The sequence below is a fragment of the Acinonyx jubatus genome, chromosome C1, assembly GCF_027475565.1.
Source record: "Acinonyx jubatus isolate Ajub_Pintada_27869175 chromosome C1, VMU_Ajub_asm_v1.0, whole genome shotgun sequence".
Classification (NCBI taxonomy): Eukaryota; Metazoa; Chordata; class Mammalia; order Carnivora; family Felidae; genus Acinonyx; species Acinonyx jubatus.
Window position 1 is genome coordinate 95845970 of NC_069381.1, and position 24276 is coordinate 95870245.

Genomic DNA, 24276 nt, shown 5'->3' on the forward strand with positions numbered 1-24276 from the left:
TATGTCACTATTTGTTAATGGACCCATCCCCCCGGATTAGCTGTGAAACTGCCCCGTCTGTGGGGAAACAGCCCCTCGAGAGCCAGGACAGGAACTTCCCCTTTATGGCGTCAGTACCTAATGCTCAGGGAGTGCTTGTGGAAAACAGGCATAAAGGCCCACAGAGAGAAAGGAGGGTCTTTACCGTCCAGGGGGCTGTCCTCTCCCCGCAGGGATGTTCTCCAGGAGCTGGAGAGGCAAGTGCCCCAGACACGGGGTTTTTTCACAGGTGTAAGCTCTCCAGAAGCAGCCGCTCCTCTCTGGAATGTGGAAACGTGCCAGAGGCCAGCTGCCTGAGGGCCAGAACCCAGAGGCGATCTTTTGTTTTGCACGCCATTTTCTTTGCAGCTCTTCCGGGGACCTTGCTGCCAGCCCTGCATGCCCTGGGGCCCAGATTCTCTGGACACCCCCACAGTTCACATGTGCTCTGGGCTGTGGCTTCTGCAGGGCACCCACCTCTGGGGCGGGCCACCACAGAGAAATAATAAACAGCAGCACTGCTTCCAGAGCCCTCTGCACCCGCAGGGCACGGTCTCACTTAACCCTCGAAACTACTGGTCCCACCGACAAGTATTTAACGAGAGCCCGTTTGCGCTGGGGGTCGAGAAGGACACGGTGATGCATTTTGTGCTTCAGGAGCTGACAATTCAGGTGAGGTGGGGGCACGGGGCGGGGTTACAGGTAGGATGGTGATAATAAGGCGCACGTTTCCCTCAGCTCCCTAAGACTGCATGGGTGGTTGACATTTAGTACCTTGAAGGGAGGGTGCTTCATAAGAACTCCAAGGAGGAAGCGGTCATACTTCCATGAGGGAGATTTGAAGAGGCGCCATAAAAGGGGTGACGTGTGAGGTAGGCCTTGGAGGGAGGGAAGACTGGACATCAAGAACGTTCCGGGAGGAAGGACTAGCGCGAGCAGAGGTGTGGACTATGAGAACATAAATTGCCTCCAATTGTGCAACAGGTTTAAATCAAAAAGGCTTCAGGGATTTTGGTTGATATCAGGTTTATGCAGGCAGGTACTATGAAGTGTGGCTGCTCCAAAAGATGGTACTTCTTAGGCCGAATTAGTAGAAGCCCAGCATTAGCGTGCTGGGGGAAACAGTCCTGTGTCACTCCGCTGTGGTTAGGCCACAGAAGCAGTGTTCCCTTCTGCCCTAGGGGAAGACGATATTTAGAGGTGCTATGACTTATTAGGCACCTGCCATGTGCTAAGCTCCTGTGAGATGTCTGCATGCATTCTTTTTTGTTTTCTTTCAAATTTTTATTTAAATTCTAGTTAGTTAACATAGAGTGCGCTATTGGTTTCAGAAGTAGAATTCAGTGATTCATCACTTACATACAACACCCAGTGCTCATCGCAAGTGCCCTCCTTAATATCTACCGCCTATTAAATGCACCCTCACCCTCCTCCCTCCATCTTCCCTCAGTTTGTTCTCTGTCTTTGAGAGTCTCTCATAGTTTGTTTCCTCTCTTCCCCCACCCAGTGTGTTCATCTATTTAGTTTCTTAAAATCCACGAATGAGTGAAATCATGTGGTATTTGTCTTCCTCTGATTGATTTATTTTGCTTAGCATAATACACTCTAGCTCTATCCATGTCATTGTAAATGGCAAAATTTCCTTCTTTTTGATGGCTGTGTAATATTCCATTGTACATATATATATATATATATATATATATACACACACACACACACACACACACACACACACATATATATATATATATCTTCTTTGTCTAATCATCTGTCAATGGACATTTGGGCTCTCTCCATAGCTTGGCTATTGTTGATAGTACTGCTATAAACATTGGGGTACAGTCATTCTTTTTTTTAAAGCCTAAACCCTTATTTATTTATTTTAGAGATAGTGAGCGGGGGAGAGGGGCAGAGGGAGAGAGAGAGAATCTCAAACAGGCTGCACACTCAGCATGGAGCCTGACATGGGGCTCAATTCCATGACCCTGGGACCATGACCTGAGCTGAAATCAAGAGTGGGATGCTCAACTGACTGAGCCACCTAGGTACCCTGCATGCATTCTTTTTATCCCCAACAGCAATCCTGAAAAGTAGATGTTACTATCTTCCACTTTACAAGTAAGACAACTGAGGCTCCAACAGGTTGTCATGGGCCAAGTTCATTGGGCAATGGAGTAGCTCACACCCACTGAGAAGGCCTATGGGAAATAAGAGCCCTGCCTTCAAACGTCAGAAGGGTCACCATAAGGAAAAGAGATAATACTTGGCCCCAAAGTGTAAAAGGTGCTCTCAGTACAAGTTAATTACACAAAAGGAGAGAGTTCCTAAAAGAGAGAGGAAATTATAGTCAGCCCTGTGCCAGAATGTTTTGTGTTATCTTTGGTGGTAGTGAGCTCCCTGTTCCTGGAGGTGGTAAAGGCTGAATGAATGTTGGATGGGGCTTTACAGAGGATGCAAATGTGAGAGGAGTGGAACCAGATGCCCCTTACAGTGTTTTCCAATATTCAATCTTTGTTCCACTTTTCAGCAAGATAAAAAAAGAGGAAAAGTCAAGAGAGAAGAGATTCAAAGAACCTGGGATGGCTGGCCATAGGGCAAACTTTCACATCCTGCATGTTAAGAAATGAGTGGGCGGGGGGGCACCTGGGTGGCTAAGTCGGTCAAGCCTCTGACTTCGGCTCAGGTCATGATCTTGTGGTTCGTAGGTTTGAGTCCCATATTGGACTCTGTGCTGACATATCAGAGCCTGGAGCCTGCTTCACATTCTGAAGAGAGGCAGATTCCCTCTCTCTCTCTGCCCCTCCCCTGCTCATGTTCTATCTCTCTCTCTCAAAAATAAATAAACATAAAAAAGAATTTTTTTAAAAAATGAAAAACAACTATTTAAAAAAAGAAAAAGAAAAAAAGAAATGAAAGGGGTCCTTCTGGTCATTGGGTGAGGAGTAGAACTGGATCCCTACCCCACCCCTGACTTGGCTCAGGTGAAGTCTGAGAAGCTAGAGGAAGAAGAAATTTAGTGTGTGCATTTCTGCCCAAGCAACTCTGCATCCATTTTTCACAAGCTCTGGCTCAGGCAGGTGTCTGGCTTAGTTTGAATCTGATTTGTTTGCATTTCTGCAGCAGGCGGCTGCTGGGACTGGTTGCAAAGGGAGAGATTTGCTTTGCACATAATTTAATACAAGGGTTAGTTAATGAGTTTGCTCCCCCTCAGAAAAGGGAAATCAACATGCTTCCTCCAACCTTGCCCTTGCTTGGTCATTAGCAGGGATGCTGCTCTGTGAGCCTTGTTAGATTCATGTGATCACAATTCACGGGTGATTTACTGGAACTCCTGATATTAAAAAACCTCGGAGAGACATGTGGAATGAATAATGCTCTGTAGTGAATTTGTTAATGAATTTCCTTTCTGCTCCCCAAAAGAAGGGACTGGAAAAAAAGGGGAGGGGGGATCTTGGACCAGGGAAAGACCGTAATACTCCGCAAATCAAGGTTCTTGATGATTCTGAAAAGAAAATAATCAAAAATTGCTTTTTAAAGAAAATACTTCTGTTCTCAGTAGGGACTGTCATTAATTTCAGGGTAGAAAATGGGTTGGCATCTTTCTGGTGTCCTTAAAATAGAATAAATAAGCAGTCACCTTAAAGGGAAAAAAAAGGAGGTTTTGATCCAGGGTTTAAGTGATCTTGGTTGGCTTCTGATTTGCATATATATATATGATAAAGTATGCCACTGTCCCAGAGGTTGATTGCTGGGAAATTGGACTCATGAAGAATGAAAATCTGTTCAGCAACAGGTGAGGAAGCAGTGGGAGCTCCTGCCAGTTCCTCCGGACACGGTGCAGGTCTGCAGACCCTCACCTGTCATGTCAGGTCACTGACTTGGGCTGGCTTCCCGGACATGAGACCCCTGCACTGGCACAGGGCTCCCCACTCAGAAGGTCCCTGCACTTCGTTTAATGCTCGGCTGTTGCTGTCTCAAAAATCTTAATGTTTGAGAAAGGAGCTCCTTGCTTTCATTTTGCACTGGATCCTACAAATTATTTAGCTGGCCCCACCAATGATTCTTTCCTCGATCAATGACCTGCCCTAATGTTCACCTGCCTTTTCCAACTCTGGCTTTTCTCAGGAGGCAAAGTAATAAGAACTCTGCTCTGTAAGTATGTGTATTGGATAAAGTATGTGGCTGTCTTTTATTTTATTTATTTATTTATTTATTTTTAATATATGAAATTTATTGTCAAATTGGTTTCCATACCCAGTGCTCATCCCAAAAGGTGCCCTCCTCAATACCCATCACCCACCCTCTCCTCCCTCCCACCCCCCATCAACCCTCAGTTTGTTCTCAGTTTTTAACAGTCTCTTATGCTTTGGCTCTCTCCCACTCTAACCTCTTTTTTTTTTTTTTTTCCTTCCCCTCCCCCATGGGTTCCTGTTAAGTTTCTTAGGATCCACATAAGAGTGAAACCATATGGTATCTGTCTTTCTCTGTATGGCTTATTTCACTTAGCATCACACTCTCCAGTTCCATCCACGTTGCTACAAAAGGCCATATTTCATTTTTTCTCATTGCCACATAGTATTCCATTGTGTATATAAACCACAATTTCTTTATCCATTCATCAGTTGATGGACATTTAGGCTCTTTCCATAATTTGGCTATTGTTGAGAGTGCTGCTATGAACATTGGGGTACAAGTGCCCCTATGCATCAGTATTCCTGTATCCCTTGGATAAATTCCTAGCAGTGCTATTGCTGGGTCATAGGGTAGGTCTATTTTTAATTTTCTGAGGAACCTCCACACTGCTTTCCAGAGTGGCTGCACCAATTTGCATTCCCACCAACAGTGCAAGAGGGTTCCCGTTTCTCCACATCCTCTCCAGCATCTATAGTCTCCTGATTTGTTCATTTTGGTGTGGCTGTCTTTTAGAAAGGTGGACAATTTACTGTTTTTGTACGCTGATTTAAAAATAATGCGTGTTGCGGTGCCCGAGTGGCTCAGTGTCCGACTCTTGATTTTGGCGTGGGTCATGATCTCAAGGTTTGTGAGTTCGAGCCCAGCATCGGGCTCTGCGCTGACAGTTCAGAGCCTGCTTGGGATTCTCTCTCTCTCTCTCTCTCTGCTCCTCCCCAACTTGCACTGTCTCTCTCTCTCAAAATAAAAAGATAAACTTAAAAAAAATAATGCATGTTACTTGTGGACAATTTAAAAAGTACAAAGAAGAAAAAAAATCATCCATATACCCCCCCACACACACAAAATATCTTTCCAGTCTTTTGTGTGGTTTTTGGTACAGTTTTTTAAAATTTGTTTTGCTTCTTTATATCATTCGAGATGGTGTTTTGGAAAATGCTTTTTAAAAATTCTCAATATGGCATGCATATGAACTTTTCCCCATATTTTTTTTCTCTAAGATTTTATGGTATTCCAGTGTCCAAAAATACTATAATTTATTCAATCCCTTCTGTTGGGTCATTTATATTTATTACGGAATAACACTTCAAAGAGAACACTTAAAGATTTAAGACGAAACAGATTGTTTTCCTGGGGTAGATTCTTAGAAGTCAGACTTAATAAGAACTTTGGCACACATCGCCAAACTCTCTCTGGGAAATGGTTCCAATCTACAGTGGGGAAGGGAGGAAGGAGGCCCAGGGAGGGGGTAAAAGAAATAACAGAGGACAAGGAAGCCCCGCCTGTGTTCTTGGGCTCTGTGGGTCAATAGTTGAGTTTCTTTCTTTCTTTTTTGTTTAATTTTATTATTTTTTCTTCTCCAAATGTTTATTTAAATTCTAGTTAGTTAACATGCCGTTGAGTTTCTCTTTAGGTTCTGATTGCAGACACTGCAATGACTTTGAGCTGGTTTCTCCACTAGACCAAAACTCCTCCCTGGCAGAGGCTGGTCCCAGGTTTTCTGCCCCCACCAGCGCTGCCCCAGGGGATCTGCCGGCCCCAGGGAGGGGAGCTCCCCGGAACTGCTTCCGCTCATTACTCAGGCACTGTGTGCCTGAACATTTTAGGGTGCTAGGCTTGGCTTAATGTCTGTACTCTTTCCAAAGCCCATTGGGAAGAGCAAATGACATTCCAAGCTTGATAGCCTCCACTAAGGGTCTCCAATGAGAAAACAGAGCTTCAGAGAGGCCGCTGCCCATGGCCCTTTGCAGCCCCATCCTGCAGGTAAAGGATCTCCATTCGTATTCGCAGAACGAGCCTGCCCATATCTGTCATGATCATTTAGACTTCTGTTTAGGATTTGGGGAGGGGAAATGGTGAGCGGTTAGTGTGTTTACTACGGAGGCCTCAGCCTGTCTAAGTGGGGGGAAGCTGCCATATGCTGCAGATGGGGAGGAAGCTCTCGAGATCTCTTTGAAATGCAAGTTGGGAAATCTCCAGATGTTTCCACTCTGGGTCTGTGGCCAGGGTGACTCCCAGAAACAGGATCCTGCCAGGGGAGAGGGGAGGCGAAGAATGTGTTCTGGGCAGCGTGGGGTTGAAAAGGCATTTAGAGAGCGGCTGTTCAGTGCACCCCAAGGGATCCTCAGCCCCTGCAGGGTCTCAGGCTGGGAGGGGGGCCCAGAGGGTCCTTCTTTATGTTTAATTGCGTGGGTCTCTGCTTGGAAGACCCCCTCTTGCCTTGGCGATTTTTCCATTTGCTGGAGATAGAAAATTGCTCAGTTACATTGTTTTCCCTGAACTTCTTTCTGCCGCTGCCCACAGTCAATTTCCCCCTCTGTCTTGTGCAAGGCCCTGCTGGCTCCAGGGTCTAGTGGGAGGTTGCTCACACCCGTGGGCTGGACCCACACCAGGCTGGAATTGCCAGGGGGCAAACCACTGGCCTTTGGGCTGCTCCTCCCTAGTCCCTCCCGAGTGGGAAGAACAGAAGGCTCTGTCTCTTCAGACCACCGCAAAGAATGTCCCCTGGAAGGAAACCACACTGCTGGCCATGGAAGTGGCCTCTGCCTCCCCCTGACTTTGGCTCCGCCCTGAGTCCGCTTGGTAAACAAAGGCTCCTCAGACTGGGGTCTGTGGACGGTCTTAGCTTCGGCACGTTCTTCAAGAACTGCTTTAATATTGACTTCTCGACACGATAAGCTTTACAACATTTTTACTCCATTTATAAAAACAAAGCTTATTTTGAGCCAGTATTTTTGTATATGCGTTTTCAGGGATCCTATGAGAGGTTCCCTCCTTTAAGTGAGACTCAACTTCCAACAGTTTGAGAAATACTACACCATGCCTCGCATGATTACAGCTGCCTTTGTTAAGCCCTTCATCAATGACAAACCCCGCCTGGCCGCTCATTTAACTCCCTCAACAGTGCTCTGAAATAGGCATCACCCTGACCACCACCCCCATTTTCCAAAAAAAGGAGAAAAAGGCTTAGCAGTAAAAGAACTGGCCAAGGCCACACAGGCCAGGAAGTCAAGATGCAGAAATCCTATCCCAAAGCCTACACACTCTTGATTTGGTTAGAATCCCTCCATGAGAGGCATCATTCTAGGTGCTGTTGTGTTGATTCCAATGTTCCTGGTCAGTTTATAACCCGGGAGGGATTATAACACGGGTATACACATAACTAAGGAAGGTCGCACTGTGATAACTGCTCAAAATGGAATGCGAGGAGGTGCTTAGGAGCAGAGGAAAGATGAATTTTAGCTTTAATGGGTTGGGTTAGAAGAAGATAGGGAAGAGATCATTTGTTTTTAAGCTAAAATTTAAATGAGCTGCTACTGCGTGCAAAGAATTGTGCCGATTGCTGGAGATACAGAGATGAAAAGGGCACGTCCAGCCTTCAGAGAACTCTCTAGGGCAGCGGGACGAATGGGTGGGCAATGAGAAGAACGTTTGGAAAAGCGCTGGAGTGGAGATAAGCGCAAGATGGTACTTTCTGGGGAACGTGGATGCTCTCGTCCCCCTCCAAGGTCCTTTGGGAAGCACGGGAGCAGTCAGCAGAGAGGAAGCGAAGGGGGATAAACTCTGCACGCAGAGATAGCAGCTGGAGCAGAGGGTCAGAGGCAGGGGCCCATACAGGCAATTAGAACCTGTTCTATATTATTGAGGGCAGGGGGTGCTCCTTGGATATTGACTGCAGAAAGATTAGAGAGGTGGGTCTAACTAAGCTCAAATTACAAAGTTTTAAAACCTCACCAAGGAAACTGACATTTTCTGGCAACAATGGGGACCTACCTGATAAACGTGTTAAGAACGGGAATGATGTGTGGCCTGCAGAAAGCTGCCTCGGGCAGCACTGCCAGGTGGGGCAGGCAGGGTGGAAGGAGAGTCTGGGAAGACAGATAGGAGGCTATGACAGTAAGGCAGGTGAAAATGGGTAAGTCTCAGTTAAGGCTTCCCACTGCACTCAGAGTAAAGACCAAAAGCATTACAATGACCTACCAGGCCCTCACAGGCTGATCCCTTATTTCTGTGACTGCATCTTCCACTTATCCTTTCCTGGTCCAGCCCCACATTGACCTGCTTAGCTGCTCCTTCAACATGCCTAGCACACTGACCTCAGGGCCTTTGCACCTTCTCTTTCTTTTCTCTGCGATGGGTTTCCTCCAGGTTCACGTGGTTCACTCCCTTATCTCCTTCAAGCCTTTGAAATTTTCTTTTCAATGAAGCCTTTCAAATAGTCCCTCCACCTTCTACTCCTATGATTTTTTTTTCCATCCCCCACACTTTATCTTTTACTTATCTATTTTCTGTCTCCTTCCAGTAGAATGGAATTTCTTTGAGGGCAGGGAAGTTCCTTAAGAGAAATATTGCTCCCTGCTGTCTCTGAGGTGTCTCCTCAGTGCCTGGCACATAGTAGGTATCAATAAATATTGGCTAAATGAGTGAATTACTGAATTTATGGGTGAAAGTAAAAACTTATGAAGGTGGAGGCAATAGCAGTGGGGCTGGGAAAAGAGGAGAGATGGAGAGAAATCTAGGAGACTGTTCACGGGACCTGTGATTACTGAGTATGGTGGGAGGGACGGGAGAGGGATCAAGAATGACTCTCACATGTCTGGCTCCGGCACGGGGTCAGTGGAGGGCTACCGCAGTGGTTTTAAACTATGTCCGGTGGACCTCGGGGGGTTTCCTGGAGCCACTTCAGAGGCCAGAGAAGGGAGGAAGGGGGGGGGGCACTCCAACCAGAGACAATCTGTGTTTCTCTATTTGTTTTTGGCTTCCTTGTTTTGGTTTGTGTGAGATAATAGAAAATCTGTACGTTGATCTTTGCCCCCAGTTCCTGACACAGGGGCGCCTGAACCCTTGCAAATTCCTCAGCGATAAGAACACCAGCAGCATCTTTTGTTGTAATGAGGTCATTCTGTGTGGCCTCCTGGACGGCTCCTGGATGGGGGCTGGTCACCAGAAAGACTAAGTCGTGATTAGAAGGTTGGAATTTTTCAGCCCCACCCCCCATTTTCCAGAGAGGGGAGAGGGGCTAGAAATGGAGTTAATAACTGATCATGTCTATTTAAGGAAGCCTTCATGGAATACCAGTAGTGTGGGCTTCTGCCAGAGAGCTTCCAGATTGGTGAACACATCCATATACCAAGAGGGTGATGCACTCCGACTCCATGGGGCAGAAGCCCCTGTGCTATTCTCCTAGACCATCCATTTGGATGTCCCTCTCTTCCATTTGGATGATAACCCATGAAAGGGTTATCATACCCTTTTTTGATAAACCACATAAACGCGAACTGTTTTCCTGAGTTCTGTGAGCACTCTAGCAAATTAAACCTGAAGAAGGGGCCATGGAAGTCTCTGGTTTGTAGCTGATTTGTCAGAAGCACAGGTTGTCAGAAGACAACCTGGCATCTGAAGTGGGGTGAGGGCAATCTCGGGGGACCGAGCCCTTAACCTGTGGGATCTGATGCTATCTCTAGGTAGATCACGTCCGAACTGAGTTAAACTGTAGGCCACCCAGCTGGTGTTGCAGAGAACTGCTTGGTGGGGGAAATGCCTGCCCCCCCCCCCCCATCTGTTGTCAGAAGTGTTCTGAGCATGGTAGTCCTATGAGAACGAGGAGATACATAAGAGGGAAGACTAGGAGGATTTTTCCAACTCAGTTTGGTTTTACTTCTAAAACACTGAGGTTACGGTTATTGAGTCCTTACTATGTTCTGGATATTAGGCAAGGTAAGCATTAAAAACTGGATTATCACATTTCTTCTTCATGACAACTTGATGAAGGAGACACCAGTCCTTTAAAGAAATGTTTTTTAATGTTTATTTTTGAGACAGTGAGAGAGAGAGAGAAGGAGTGCGAGTGATAGAGGGGCAGAGAGAGAGGGCGACACAGAATCCCAAGCAGGCTCTAGGCTCTGAGCTGCCAGCACAGAGCCCAACGTGGGGCTCGAACCTATGATCTATGAGATCATGACCTGAGCCAAAATTGGTCGCTCGACCCAGGCATCCCAAGGTGACACCAGTCTTATCATCCCCTTCCTACACATAGGAAACTGAGGCAGAAAAGAGATGAATTGACTTGCCTAAGGTAACCCTGCTGGTAAGTGAAAGGCAGTGTGATTCGGGATTAAAGAGAGACAACGGGCAATGTGTAGACTGATGGAGAACAAAGTTTTACCTTAATTACCTGCTAAAGCTCTCACATGTGGAGCAAAATGGGGTCCTTCGCCAGGAGCACCTGCCCCACAGGGCCTGAGACTCAGCCAAACGCGTGTCCTATGGGCACAGGGCTCAGAGCAGGAAGGATGGGCGGGAAGCAGAGGAGGGGCGGAGCCTGCCTGGTTCCCTCCCCCCCCGAGCCCATCCGCCAATCAGGAATGGGGGCGGGGCCAGGAGGGCGGGGCGGTCGCTCAGGTAGGTCCCTCTGCAGGTAAGGAAACATCTACATTTGGAGGCAGCCAGTGTGAGGGAGGGTGCGCTCCCGTGTGAGGGTGAGGTGCCAGGTGGAGACCGTTAAGTAAACTTGGAGAGAGCCTGGCCTGAAACCTGTGGAAACCAACTGCTGGGAGCGCAACATCACCCGTTTTTGAAGACCTAAAACACAGGACCTAAACCAGGGTCAAGAAGGCAGCCTAGTCAAAAAGAAATTGGTCTGTTGGGGACTCTGGGGAGCCCATGCACCATCTGAAGGACAACTGCTGTCCTGGTTTAGTCAATTCCTGCCACCAGGGAATGTGGGCTCAGGGTTGTCTCATTTTCCAATAATAATTTTAAAAAACCCTAGAAATAACTATTTTTGTGTAAAATTCTCTGACAATGTTGCCAACATTAAATGTTGCCAACCCCCCTCCCCCAAAACACTGTGCCGTCCAAACCAACAATATCAGGGGGCCACATCTGGCTTGCAGACCCTGATTTTTGTCCTCTGACAAGGATACTTAACCTCTTTGGGTCTTGAGAATATGATGAAAACTATGGTCTTTTTTTCAGGGGGAAAAATATGCCTGAACAAACACCAAAAATTGTGGATATTCTTTGTTGGGGTCTTTGAACTCCCAGAATCATTCTTTTCTTTCTTTTTTCTTTAAAAAATTTTTTAATGTTTATTTATTTTTTGAGAGAGAGAGAGAGAGAGAGAGAGAGAAAGTGGGAGAGGGGCAGAGAGAGAGGGGGAGACATAGAATCCGAAGCAGGCTCCAGGCTGCAAGCCGTTAGCACAGACAGAGCCCGACGCATGACTTGAACTCACAAACTGCGAGATCGTGACCTAAGCTGAAGTCAGGCACTTAACCCACTGAGCCACCCAGGCGCCCCCAGAATCATTCTTTTCTTAAAGGCACACTTTGTAGAGTCAGAAGTGACAAGGGTTGCTTGTGAATGGATCTGAGGCCTGAGAAGGTACAAGCTGACCCAGCGGTATTTGAATGAGGGGTGTCCTATATCTGAATAAGATGGCAGAGTTTGGTGGGGTCAATACTTACCTGTACACCTTGTTCATTACACTCTGTACCCACCTTTCCTCCTCAGTCTTGGTTAATTTCCTCTCTGTCGTTAAGTATGGGTCAGGAAGGTTGGCTAAGGGGGCAGAGAAGGGGCTGGGAGTCTGGGACACTGGCTTGGAGGAGGTGAAAGAGCAGGTATGGAGGAGGTGAGGGAGGCTTGTTGTACAGGGAGCTTTTGAGCTGGACTTCAGAAGGTTGATAGAACTTTATTTTTTATTTTATTTTTTTAATTTTTTTAAATGTTTATTTATTTTTGAGACAGAGGGAGACAGAGCATGAATGGGGGAGGGTCAGAGAGAGAGGGAGACACAGAATCTGAGTCAGGCTCCAGGCTCTGAGCTGTCAGCACAGAGCCCGACACGGGGCTCAAACTCACGGACCGTGAGAACATGACCTGAGCTGAAGTCGGACGCTTAACTGACTGAGCCACCCAGGCGCCCCATGGTTGATAGAACTTTAAAAGAGAGAATGAAAAGGCACCTGGGTGACTCAGTTGGTTAAGCGTCCTACCTCAGCTCAGGTTATGATCTCATGGTTCGTGGGTTCTAGTCCTCCATTGGGCTCTGTGCTGACAGCTCGGAGCCTGGACCCTGCTTCGGATTCTGTGTCTGCATTTCCCCCACTCACATTCTGTCTCTCTCTGTCCCTCAAAAATAAATAAATGTTAAAATTTTAAAAATAAAATAAAAGAGAGAATGAGCAGTTTTCTGCTCCTGGGCAAGGAGGAGGGGTGTGAGATTTAAAGTTGGAATGCCCTAAATGCCAAAGCTGTCTGCGTGTAGGCCAGGTATTACATTCAAGACGCTCTCCTTCCAGCCACGCATGTGTCCCAGTGGGGCTCCTGAACTTTCCCACGTGGATGACAGCCCATCTCCAGCTCAGCCTATTAAATAAAGAATGTGGATCTGCCCTTAATTGGTAACAGGGTGGAGCTGAACTACATGTACTTGTCAGCTAGCATAACATTGAGCTCCCAGCAGCTCAACATTTATCAAATGCTCGGTTGCAAAAATTGCATTAATGGAGGCAAAAGACATGCATTCCCACCATTCATCTAGATTCCCTAGGTCTTATCCATGGGTAAATCAGACCTTCAGAGATCTTCAGAGAGCTGAATACCCAGACACATTGATCTTGGTCTTTGGTTGGCTAGCTTTTTGGAACAGGGCTTTACTGCTATGCCACTGTCCTAACAATGATGTACTTATAAGCATGTTAGGGATGAGGTTCACTTCATTAGCAAGTTTCTACTTTTTGAATAGTTGTGTGGCAGGCTCCAGTGATCCTGGCCTCCTGGTGACTCATATCCTTGTGTGGTCACCTTTCACAGTGAATAGGGCTGACCTGTGTAGCCAGTAAGATATACCTGGAAGAATGGAGTGTGACTTCTGAAGCCAGGTCATTAAAGGTACTGTGGCTTCCACCAGGATATTTCCTATACTGCCCACTCTGGGGGAAGTTGGCCACCATGTTGTAAGGCCACTCAAGCACCCCTGTGGAGAGGTCCATGTGGTGAGGCAGGGAGGCCTCCTGCCTACAGCCAGCAACAACAGGCCAGCTGTGTGAGTGCCATCTTGGAAGTGGATCCTCTGGCCTCAACTTCCATAGCTTTTTTTTTTTTTTGGTACTCACTTTCATACCTCTAAATAACAAGCTTCTACAGTGACTTCCTGATTTTTCTGTTCTAGGCCTTATCTAATGACTTCCCACCTTTTCATTTTTACAGTGAGAAATACAAATAACCTCAAAAGTTAGAGACTAAATAAAAAAAAACCACTGTCTCTCATAGTCATTTTCTTCTCCTCCTCTTAATCTATTATAGCACAAATTTGATCAACATTTATGTTGATCTCTGATGATTACATTATTAAGAGTGCAAAAATCCTATGCATGGCAGTTACTGGTTTTACTTTTCTTGTACTTTAAAAACATACTGGGTATTTTTAATAATTATTGTCCTGTCATTATGCTTAATTTCCATGAATTTTTCATTACTTCATGCTGAATTTCTCCTTCGTTGTCTAAACTTTGCAATACTTTCAAACATATCAGGTATTCCATCCAGTTTCCTCCCATGGAGACGGCTGTTTGGAGACAGCTCCCGGAATGTTCCTGTGCTCTCCAGGCCTGCTGCATGGCTAATACCCTGGGATTTTCCTTTATTCTCATGCTGGAAGTTCCCTTTGCCTCTCTTTCATCCTGAATTCGTTTGGATTTTTAATACATTTGTTTTTATTTAAAAGCACACTGAATTGCATACCTCATGTTTCCTCTTTACATTAGTTGCCAGGAAGCTCAGAACTCACTCCATGACCATTTAAAATAAAGTGTGCAGAAATGGATGGAATGTACTTTTGGCATTTGCACCTTACTCTTGGATTTCTCCTATTTCTTCTAACTTTGCTTTTTCTTCTCATTTATGATCTCATTAAAAAAAAATCTTGTTATAGTCAATATATCTTTGTTAACCACCTCAAATCCCTTTACCTGAGACAGACAAAAACTAGAGTGTCAAAGTATGGAATACCAGAAAACACTCTTGAGGAAGAGCCAAGAATCAGGGGCAGAAATGGAAGAACGCCAAAGCCAAAGGAGCAGGAGTAAGCAAAAAATTGAGAGGTAGTTCCGGAGTTGGGAGGCAGAGTAAGTGAAAATGGGTTTAAACCATAAAGAAGTCAGGAGAGTGTCCCCACAACTTAGCGAGGATTCTCAGCTTGCCTTTTGGTCCATGGAAGCATTGCATTGAGGATAATGAGATGCGGATGTCTACATTCACTACAAGCTGGAGTCCTTTGTCTGGTCCCCATTTCTCCTGGCTCCGGGCCTCTGGCCCTCCCTCTCGCCTCTTGGGCACCTCTGAGTTCTTGCCCTTATTGGAGGAAGTTGGGGGAAGAGGAAATGAAGAAATGGAACAAACCTCACAGTGATCTCAGTAACAGACGCCAGCCTTATTTTACAGGGAGCAGGGAGCTATGTTTGCAGTATCATTTTAGGAGAGCTGGGAAAGTCACTGCATCTCGGGGAAGGGGTAGCCCTTTTCTAATCCATGGGAACCCTTTCAGCTGTGCCCTGCACCCCATGCCTTCCCCAGGGGCCCCTTCCATCAATTTTGTCTTCTCTCCTACATCTGCAGCCTCTTCCTCTCTTCCACATCCCTTTCCCCCTGTAGATACTCAAGTTGTTCTCATCCTTGGAAAGTCCCATCCTTAATTCCCTTCTCTCTCTCCTTCCTTCCCTTTCGAGCACGGTTCTCTCTCCTTCCTTCCCTTTCGAGCCAGATTTCTGGACTTTTCCACACCTGCTGTGTCTACTTTCTGTCTTTGTTTCTCAATCTGCTGCTGTGTGGATCCACTCGTTGTTACCAGTGACCTTTTGGTTGCTTTACTGATTTCAGTCTTCATGTTATTTGGCCCATTCACACTACTTGCCAACCCTCGCTTCCTCCTGCTTGAACCACCCCCACCCCCGCCCTTGATTTCTAGGACTCGCTTACTCTCTTCCCCAGTATCTTCTGTTCCTCCCGCACGGATTCCAGTTCCTCCCTCCCCTTAAATGAACAGTCCAATCTTGGCTGCCTTCTCTTTCCACCCCTAACCCCTTCCCGATGTGTCCATTCCTTCAGTGGCTTTACATTCCAGTGCTGCCAAATGCACCTATTTCCATCCCAGAGCCCTCTCCCTCCTTGCGTGCGTGTGTGTGTGTGTGTGTGTGTGTGTGTGTGTGTGTGTACCAGCTGCACCCTATACCTCACCCTCCCCAAACAGAATCCATTGCTTGCCCAAGCCTGTCCATCTTCCTGGATATCCTATCCTGAAAATGGAATGTCAGCTACCTCGGTTCCTGACCAGAGGCTGCGACATCATCTCTGACCCTCTCTCAGCTTCCTCTACCCCCATCCCCAGCCAGACACCAGTCAGCATACTCCCGGGTTCTTCCTCTTACTGTCTCACAACCTCAGTCTCTTCTCTCCATCCCCGTGGCCACTGCCTCAGTTCAGGCCCCCAGTTCCCCAGGGGGACTCCCCTGGGCTCACTTGTCTTCACCTCTGTCAGGCACTGGCACTCCCAGTGTAATCTTCCATTTCCTGGTCTGTAAACCAGGGTGCAGGAGGGTAGGATCTATTTTTTTAAAGCTCTCTAATCCTAGTAACTGGCACAGTTTGGCCAGCTGTAGATGCCTAACAAACGTTAATAGAACAAGCGAATAGAACGAGCGACAAGGCTGCCTTGTCGGAGAAAGTGTTGTCAATACTCTTCACAGAGCTGATGCTTAGGAAACAAGCTTCCCCCGCTGGAAATCCCACTGGGTTTCAGTGTCCTGAAGTTACTTGATATGAGGATCAGATGTCACACACTGTCACTACTCGTCCATGAAGAATTCTTGCCATTCGTTCATTCATCCATTCATTTTATCCCCGTTCCTTAGTACTATTACCATTCTAATTTGTTTAATGTTGAATCTTTGAAAAACATGCATGATTGTTTTGTGAGCATGTGTATTTTTAATGTATGTGAATTGTTTTGTGTTATACAGCTCATTATGTCTTTTGCATTTTTTTGTTCAGGGCTATGTTTTGAAGATCCAGCCACGTTGCTATGTGCACAGGTAGCCTATTATTGCTTTTAACAGCTTTATTGTTCTCCTAAAAATGAATATTTTAACAGACTTTTTTTTATTCCCATGATTTGTTTTGTTTTGTTTTTGTTTTTTAATTTGATCCTCATATCAGCAAAGTAAGGAAGTCAGGACAGGTATTGATATCTCCATTTTACTGGAAGGAAGTTGAGGCTCAGAAAGATTAAGCAACCTGCCAGAGTCACACAGCATTTTTGCGGCAGGACCTGAACAGAGTTCCCTGTCCTCTAACCCCGAGTTCAGCGTATGCTCGAGGATAGCACTCCTTTCTCAGCATGAAAGTGGCCATTTCTGTACCTAAGGATGTTGGAGATCTGAGCTTGCCCTGATAGTCAGGGGCAAGAGGGTCCCTGGGGCAAACCTCCCTGGGTGTCTCAGCATTTCTGCTTCCTCAAAGTCAGATTGAAACAAGTGTCTGGGCAGCTGGGAGTGGAGGCAGGGAGGAAGACACTATAAAAGGGCAACAGCCTTTTTTTTTTTTTAAACGTTTATTTATTTTTGAGACAGAGAGAGACCGAGCATGAATGGGAGAGGTTCAGAGAGAGAGGGAGACACAGAATCCGAAACAAGCTCCAGGTTCTGAGCGGTCAGCACAGAGCCCGACGCAGGGCTTGAACTCAAGGACCGCGAGATCATAACCTGAACTGAAGTCGGACGCTTAACCGACTGAGCCACCCAGGCGCCCCTGGCAACAGCCTTTTGAATCCGTGTGGGCCAGGATTGCAATGTGATTGCTAATTATGTATAACGGACTCTTGCCTCTTCCTTCTTCCATTATTTCCCTGAGCCACTGTTGAGTTACCTACAGGGAAACGGCCCCCCTCTCCACAGCACAGTCACTGGAATTTACCCCATCTGCCCCCAGCCTCACTGCCTCTGTCTCAGGTGCAGGTGTTTGGGCTGCAAGTTCTGATAAGTGATATCTGTGCTTGTTACTCCAATTAACGAAAATGATGAAAGACTATAAGTGAACCTCCCAGAAGAAGCCAGGTGAGCCCTCTGTAGATACTACCTATGAGGAAGAGTTTCTAGGGGCTCAGGCCACTGCCTTTCACCCTGTCCTCTCCCCATTGCTGAAAAAATACATAATTATAATCCAAATTAATAAGCACTGTTTACAAAGTTTCTATTACTTCATCTAATACATCTCTAACACATGTTAGGGATGAGAAAAATCAAGGTTCAGAGAGGGTAAATAACTTTCCCAAGGTCACACAAGCAAACGCGTAGCCCAATTGGGGCTCAGATCTAGATCCTCTGATCACAGATGCTATGCCTTATCCACTACACCCTCTCAAGGGCAGAAGTCCAGTTTTTCTGTAGGAGCATTCCAGGTTGGTGCCTGAGAATGACAATGATCCCCTAAAAGGAAATTGCTCACATCTATCCAGTGAGTACCCTAAAAGGAACAACAGTACCATCCATCATTTAGCAACTATGCCCTGAGCCCCCACTAGGTGTGCAACCAGCTCTGTGTAGGTGACAAACTTTCAGGTCTCCTTCTGTCTGCAGAGTAACAAAGCCATCTCGCAGTGAATCATAGATGACTAATTAAAACGCATGCTGTCCTGAGCTCCCTGGTTCATTCTTTCCTAAGCCAGGCAAGGGTGGGGGTGAGGGCAGAAGATGGAAAGAAAGCAGAGAAAGAGCAAAAGAGATGAACAAAAGGAATGGAAGGAAAGGAAGGCAGAAAAAGTGAGAAGGGAAGGGAGGAAGGGAGGAAGAGAGGCAGGTAGGAAAGTTTACCTAATTTTTAAAATAAAAACAGGTAGACCCAAGTCTCTAACAAATTAACACTTACTAGCATTTTACAAAGAGCTCTCAGGTGTGTGGTCCTCCTGGGCCTCCTACAAGACCTTGTGTTTTAAGCAAAATTTATTATCCGACTTTACAAATGAGGAAGCTGAGATTCTTGGAGACTAGGGATGACTTAACCTTGAAGATAGCTTAGCACTGGAAAGACCTTGAGTTTTGATGCCCAACAGACCTGGATTCAAATCCAGATTACTTGTGAATGATCAACCTGGCCTTTATCAAGTTACTTAGCATCTCTGAGCTTTGGTTTCCTCTTCTGGAAAAATGAGGATGATAATAGCACCCGTGCCTTAGGGTTATTCCAAGGATTAAATATGATATTGAAAGAGCTCTTTAGAGGATATCTTGTTTCTGTATTACTATCATTACTATTCCTACAGTATCTGGAAGAACTATTACTTATTCACATCCAACAAATGTTAGTTCCCCCTACATAACCCCACGCCCCTACTTCCCTATGGTATCGTAGCTAGTGGTTGTTGGAGGCAGGCTGGCCATGGCTTTGGACTTTAGTGCTGGTATTCTTCCACAGTATCTTGCTGTCCATCTTTCTATTTAGAACCTTAAAAATGCAATTAGACCATACTATATATCTCCGTGACATTAATATTCTTTCCTTTTCAAAAAGGATGCCCAGATACCTTAAGATCAGTTCTTTGGAATATCCATTTATCCTCTGCTGCTTGGGGAGGGACCTGTGTGCCATCTGTATGATAGCCTAGTATGCCAGGGTGTGATGTTCTCTCTAATTATTTTTAAGTTTAAGTAGACAATCAATTCTGTAGAAACAATAAACCAGGAAGTCTGAAAATAATGGGAAGCTTAACGTCGAAATTAATCTTAAGGCAGAGTTAATCAACACACAATCATCTCTGTGCTACATGGTGATTAGGTATAAATGAAAGCTATTTGTGTAAATGAAAATAGTCAGTAATATTTTGTGCAATCAAACAAAGTACTTGCAGGGGCGTGTAGGAGTGAGCAGCGGCCCTGAATGTGGGTGGATAATAAAGTTACAGCTCCCAGTGTCTCTAACTTGCTTGAGGAAAGTGTTAGCCACCAAGTCCCTAAAGGTGCTTACTGCAATGCCTGGCACTCATAAGTGTGCAATATATGTTCACTCCTCCTCTTCCATGTCTATTTCTTCTTCTTTACCTACCCTCTTCCTATAATAATAATAATAATTATTATTATTCCTTAGCCTTAACTAACACGGTCCCAGGACAGCTACTTTAGTTCCTAGTGTTGGAGAGCAAGTAACTATGATCGAGGGGCTTGGAGACCCCTGTTCAGACATTTGCAAAGAGGAAAAAACTACTCTGGAAAAAATGATTTTAGAATTCATTAGAAAGTTCTAGTAACAAGTGATACTTTCTCAGGTAAAGAGAGCAATAAATAAAGAGCAAGATTATAGTAATTTTTAAAAACTCAGTGGATGGAGTTATGGGAATAGAACAGCAACAATGGCGAAGTGAAAAAGTGGCTCAGTTCATGCAGGGTGATAATATGGTGTAGATAGTGTGGGGGATTGCTTCCTGTTCCTTGGTGACCCTTAGTCTGAGAATCCTCCCAGCCTCGCCCTGTCTACTCATTGGGATGTGTTGGTATATGTTCACTTGTCCAGGTTTGGAGTGGCTGAGGACTCTGGTACTTGACTCAGGCTGAGCCAATCGGACTCTTGGGGCTGTCATTCAGGGACAGTGAGCTCCTGTGTGTAGCTTGAATTGGTAACATATAAACCTGAGAGTCAAATGATGCCTGTCAGGTAGAGAGAGAGAGAAGAATGGAATAGAGGTACAGAGAGAAGCAGAGATGATGGTCTATGAGATCCTACAGTAAAAGAGAAATGGAAAATGGCTGACTGGGTCTCTCTCTGTGGGTTTTCCAGCATCTGCTTTGGATTCTCCAGACACCTAGGTCCACTTCCCAATCTTGGGTTCTGTGAGAACTCGTATATCTACTTGATCCGTTTTCCTGTTTTCGTGAAGCTAGCTCAAATGGGTTTTTGTTATCTGCGACCAAAAGAACCTTACCCAAAACACCTTGCTTAGTCAGATTGCTTTCCCAACAGCTTTCACTGAAGGAAGAGGAATTTGTATAGTTTTGTTGAGAGATGATAAAATAGACCCTGCCCCTTCCTTCTTCGAGGCTAATGCCAAGCTTAACTTTCTTTAAGTCATTTTGCTCCTAGGTGTCTAGGTGGCTCACTCGGTTAAGTGTTCAACTCTTGATTACGGCTCAGGTCATGATCTCACGGTTCATGGGTGTGAGCCCCATGTCTGACTCTGTGCTGACAGTGTGGAGCCTGCTTGGGATTCTCTCTCCCTCTCTTTCTCTGCCCCTCCCCAACTTGTACTCACATACATGTGCTCTCTCTCTCAAAATAAATTAAAAAAACATGAAAATAAACACATTTTTAAAATCATTTTCCTCCTTCTCTCTCCTGGTCTGAAGAATTAGGTCAGAATGGGAATAGGTGAATATTGTGGCAGTGGGGCAGGGACAGGATAAAAACAGCTGTATTGGAGACTTTATGTCCTGGGTAGTGTTGAATACTCACATCTCCAACACATGTTGTCACTACTATCCCTGTTTTTCAAGATGAGAAAATTGAGGCTCAGACAGGGTAAATACCTTTCCCAAGGTCACACAGCAGAAAAGTAGGACGATTGGGAATCAGATTTAGATCCTCTGATCGGTGACTGTACAGGACTCATCATCTAAATCTCAGACTCTCATCTGAGTCTCATCTGACTCTGCTTCCTGCAGACTGTTCAAGGGTCTCCAGGAACCTGCTGCCACAGTTCTAGCCACTGGACCTGGGTAACCACTGTTCCCCACCAGTGGATCTGCAGCTAAGAACAGCTTTTGGAGGGGCTTAAGAGTCAGTGGGCCAGCAAAAACAAAGTACTAAGGGGAGTGAATAAATCAGTTTGCAAGAAATACAAGTCTACTTTTGCTTATTACAAATAGATGCAATGATTTTTAGAATAACACCAAATATGGACTTCGTTAAAGAAAAGTCTTGGGGCACCTGGGTGGCCCAGTCGGTTAAGTGTCCATCTTTGGCTCAGGTCATGATCTCACTATTCGTGGGTTTGAGCCCCGTGGCGGGCTTGGTGCTGAAAGCTTGGAGCCTGGAGCGTGCTTCAGATTCTGCGTCTCCCTCCCACTGCCCCTCCCTCACTCACAACTCTCTCTGTCTCTCTCTCTCTCAAAAACAAACGTTAAAAAATTTTTTTTAAGTCATTAGTTTTCTTCTATGTCCCCTGTTGCAGGAAAACTCATTTCTCCAAGTAGTTTGCAGTGGTAAGAGACACAGAATGAGTGACAAGGGGATCCAAATGTGTTCTATGTGTTGGACGTAATTAAGAATCCAGAAAATATTTCCATATGGGAGCTTAGTTAGGACAGAAAGTTACCAAATTTGAAGCATGTGTGTGGAGGATGAATCTGTCCCATTGAACAGAGATTTCCTCTAGAGAAAAAATTGAGGACCAGTTTTCTGAGTCCCATCCATGTACATGGTGTGGAAGATTTCTGCATTCAACAAAATCCTGGGACCGCCCAGAAAAGTCTATATTCAAGACGATTAGAAATGATAGAAGAAAAGTTTCTCTGGTCATCCAACCAGCAAACATTTGGTGAACACCTGCTTGGGCCAGAGCACTGAACTGGGAGCAGAAGAAGACATGAGAAGGTCATCAAAAGCTGTGAGCCCACTTTGAGAACTTAACGTGTCACTTATGTATCCAGGCAGCATTTATGAAGTACCTGCTATGTGCCAGACACTGGTCTAGGTGTTGTGTTGGAAGAACACGGTGAACCGGGCTAGATGAGGTCCCACTGCCATGGAGCTTAAATTCTAATGGAAAGAGACAAAAAACAAGCAAGAACAGAACGGAATAGAAAATAAACATATATGCTAATTTTCAGAGAATAAAGAAAATAAAACAGGGTAATGGGATGAAGCAAGGATGGAGAAAGGGACTATTTTAAATACGGTGGCCTCTGAGGCCTGAGTAATGAGGAGGCAGTCAACTGAAGCTCCGGGGGGAGCATTTTAGGTGAAGAAGACAGTGCAAAGCTGAGGGATATTTGAGGACCCCAAAAGCTAGCAGCACAGCTAGAGAGTGACAGGCGGGGCCTGAGCCTCGCAGACCACGGAAAGAGTCAGGTGTTATTCTAGGTGTAATCAGAAGACTTTGAAGGGGGTTGGGCAGGAGAGTAATAGGATCTACTTTGTTTCAAGATGTGGAAGGCCATTCTGGACGCCTTGTAAGAGAATGGGCTCTGGAGAGCAGGAGAGGAAGTTACTGGAAGGGACACTAGTTAGGCTACAGAGGAGGGGTAATGGTGGCTGGAACAGAGGAATCATCATCTAAAGCTCAGACTCTCATCTGAGTCTCATCTGACTCAGTCTGCTTCCTGCAGACTGTTCAAGCATCTCCAGGAATCTGCTGCCACGGTTCTGGCCACTGGACCTGGGTAACCACTGTCCCCCACCAATGGATCTACAGTTCAGAACAGCTTTTAGAGGGCTTACAAGTCAATGGGCCAGCAAAAACAAAGTCCTAAGGGGAGTGGAGAAATCAGTTTCCAAGAAATACAAGTCTACTTTTGCTGGCAGTGGGGCCAACGAGACGTGAGTGGATTTAACATGCAGCCTGAGGGGACAGGACTTGCCAGATGTTCCTAGGCTGGGGAGGGGGGGGGGGTGGCTGCAGGAATGGAGGAGGACTCAGGATTTGGGCCTGAGCAAATGCACACAGCCACCAACTAAGGCTGGGGAGAAGTGGGTAGGAGATGTTGTAGTGGGAAATTGAAGAAGAAGTTTGGAAGGAAAATGATGAGCGCCATTTTGGACATGTTACATTTGATTTTGATGTGCTTTTTGATATAGCGTGGTTGGACAAACACATCATAAACAGGCAAGACAACTCAAGTAGTAGAGAAAGCGTGGTATCCACCAGAGGCCTTGAATATATAAAATCCCCTTAATACTTCAGACCCTTCCAACAAAGGGTCCTGTACCTCAGAGCTCCAACGATTTACCAGATGATTGTGGGCTTGTGCTTAACTCCTAACTTTATATTCTCCACCTATAAAACATAGATAAAAACAGCATCAACTCCATAGAGTTGAGGTGAAGATTAAAAGGGATTCTGCACATAGAGTACTTACTACAGCTCTTGGTGCATGGTAAACATTCAATAAATATTAGCCCTTAGTAACTGTATTGTTTTCTTAGGGCTGCTGCTAACAAAGTCCCACCCACTGGATGGCTTAAAACAACAGAAACGTATTGTCTCACAGTTCTGGAGGCCAGGAGGTCTGAAATCAAGCTATCAGCATGGCTCTTCTCCCTTTTGAAACCCATGGGGGAGAATCCTTCGTTGGCGCCTCTAGTTTCTGATGTTTGGGGGCAGTCCTTGGCTTGTAGATGCATCTGCCTCTGTTGTCACAGGCTGTCTCTTTCCTGTCGGTTTCCTTACAAGAACACCAGTCATTGGACTAAGGGCTCACCCTTCTCCAGGATGATCCCACCTTAACTAATCACATCTGCGGGGACCTGATTTCTCAACTAAGGCACAGAGGCTGGGAAGAGGGACAGCATTCAGTCCATGACAGTAGTATTAATAATATCACTGAGAAGTTACTTCCATATCTTGGTAGAGGGCCATGCCAAACAGAGTCACTTCCGATCAGTTCTTCAATTCATGTAATGGTCTTTGTCTCTCAGAAAGAACTCGATTGTGTGTGGTTGGCATTTGGACAGAAAGCGAGTTGAAATATTCTATTCGTACTTAGAATCGTAGAATGACTTCGTCTCACTGCTTCACCTTGTGAGTGAGCCAGCCAAAGCCTAGGTGACATGATCCTGGCAGGGGGTGCATATCTTCACAGC

At 45.7% G+C, this 24276-nt stretch overlaps 1 long non-coding RNA gene across 8 annotated transcripts in view; it reads left to right on the forward strand.

Annotated features, from left to right (window-relative positions):
- The window catches only part of LOC113599179 (uncharacterized), a 122890-nt gene that overhangs the window by 2733 nt on the left and 95881 nt on the right, over window positions 1-24276 (forward strand). For 4 of the 8 annotated variants that reach the window (XR_008295157.1, XR_003419898.2, XR_008295154.1 and 1 more), the window contains exon 1: window positions 10-690. This is a non-coding gene — a long non-coding RNA (uncharacterized LOC113599179). Of the gene's footprint in view, window positions 1-9; window positions 691-24276 lie in introns of those variants that run through there. The other 4 variants (XR_008295155.1, XR_008295158.1, XR_008295159.1 and 1 more) reach the window with 2 other exon arrangements.